This window comes from Ailuropoda melanoleuca, unplaced genomic scaffold (assembly GCF_002007445.2).
Source record: "Ailuropoda melanoleuca isolate Jingjing unplaced genomic scaffold, ASM200744v2 unplaced-scaffold7429, whole genome shotgun sequence".
Classification (NCBI taxonomy): domain Eukaryota; kingdom Metazoa; phylum Chordata; class Mammalia; order Carnivora; family Ursidae; genus Ailuropoda; species Ailuropoda melanoleuca.
In genome coordinates this window covers 2,165-4,238 of record NW_023249714.1, presented here as the reverse complement: position 1 = coordinate 4,238, position 2,074 = coordinate 2,165, and the positions used below count along the sequence as shown (strand labels likewise).

Below are 2,074 nucleotides of genomic sequence, written 5' to 3'. Positions count from 1 at the left end.
TAATCTTAAAAGTCATTAAAAATATATATATATATTTATAAAAATTTATAAAAATATATATTATAAAATATATATAGTAACTATGCATGCTGGCAGATGTTAACTAGACTTAGTGTGATGATCATTTCACAATATATACAAATATCCAGTCATTATGTTTACACCTGGAACTAATATAATGTTAAATGTCAATTATACCTCAATTTTTTATTTTATTTTTTTTAAAGATTTTATTTATATATTTGACACAGAGAGAGAGACAGCCTGCGAGAGAGGGAGCACAAGCAGGGGGAGTGGGAGAGGAAGAAGCAGGCTCATAGCAGAGGAGCCTGATGTGGGGCTCGATCCTATAACGCTGGGATCACGCCCTGAGCCGAAGGCAGATGCTTAACCGCTGTGCCACCCAGGCGCCCCTATACCTCAATTTTTTTAAAAAAAGCGAAAAAAAATAAAGAAGAAAACCACAGAACTCTCCACATTGCTCTACAGAATCAACACAATCCTCATCAGAATCTGAGATGACAAACTGCAGAAGTTGACAAACTGATTCTAAAATTCACATGGAGTTGCATGGGACCCCCAGAGAGCCAAAACAATCCTGAAAACCAAGACTAAAGTACGTAGCTAGCCTCGCTGGCATCCCAGCTGACTACTGCTCTGTGGAAGGCACAGATTTGGCCACAGCTGAAAAGAGTTTGCATAAAATTAATGGGAAACGTCTTCCAGGAGCCACACCTGCAAAACATTTTAAACTAAACTATGCCACTTATGGGAAATAACCAGATAATAGCCCTGTGTACTCCCTTTCTTTTTTTGGCGGGGGCGGGGGGCTGACTCCAGATGTGGATGGTGGTGTGTTGTATGGTTGATTGTCCGCGTCCACCTCTCCTGTTGGGGAGACAAGGTGGTTTGGGATCAGACAGTATGTCTCAGGGTTTTGGTTTTATGGAATTCATGGACGAACTGCAACAGAAGCAAAGTCTGACAGAATGCCAGGGCACAGCAGGACTGGGGGCCACACCAGCGCTTCTGAGCATGGCGATCACTAAAGTGAACTATATGTAGCCGTTGGAATACAATCGGATGTGCATTTATAGCTACAACTAGTGTTAGCAGCAGCACCAGAACTACCGTGTCTGGTGGAGGTGTGACTAGAACACAGGCAACAACAGCTGTAGTTACCCCCAAAATGGCTCTCCCCGGAGCACCACACAGACACGTGAGGAAGTTGGAGACAATACACCTAATGACCCCAGGCCATAGCCGGGTGTGGCTGAGGCCACCGAGGAGTTCCCGGAGCAGAGTAAGGAGCTGTACGATGCACCTATGGACTGTCACTGGTACATTGTGTCTTTAGAGACCCCACCGTGACATCGCCAGGACAAAGGACTAGCCAGAATGAACGATGTGAGGGAGAAGACAGAATCCTTTTTAAATGAATTATTGCAAGAACTTTTACCTTTTTAGAAATAAGATTTTTAAGATATCAGTAATCAACTGTTCCTTAAAGTATGACTATTCCTGCAATACTGCTGTCTTCATTTAATAATGAACCATTTCATTTGAGTTTGAAAACCAAGGGACCAACTATTGAAGAGGGTTGAACAAGGCTGGCATTTGTATTTCTTGGAACAAGAATCATTTACTCAGGTAGGGCTACCCACACTCCTGGGGATAAAGACAGTTTAGGATTATTAACCAAACTGGATCATATGATTCAACAGTTACTAAAGCTCAGGTGTAGAGGCCTTCTCAGGTGACAGGCATGTAAGTCAGTAACAGTACAGTCAGAATACCTGGCTTACCGGCCGTATGTCAAAGAGTGGGCAACTTCCTCCCAGGTAACCATCGATGTGCAAGCTCCAACCCCACTCTTGTGTTTCTTGTCCTTAATTATATAAATTCATTAAATATTTTAAAAAGTTAAAAAATTTAAGAAAATTTATAAGACACCAACTTTCTTGTCTCCAGTGGGAAACTTACCTTGAATCTTATACAAGATCAAGAATAATTCTATTACTCAGGTGGAGAACATAATTCTCCAAATTAAGTACTACTAATATATATCATTTAG

The 2,074-nt window shown here is 41.3% G+C and overlaps 1 pseudogene; it reads left to right on the top strand.

Annotated features, from left to right (window-relative positions):
- Positions 1-610: 610 nt before the first annotated feature.
- LOC100481793 lies at positions 611-1,371 on the top strand (annotated as a pseudogene).
- The last annotated feature ends 703 nt before the right edge of the window (positions 1,372-2,074 follow it).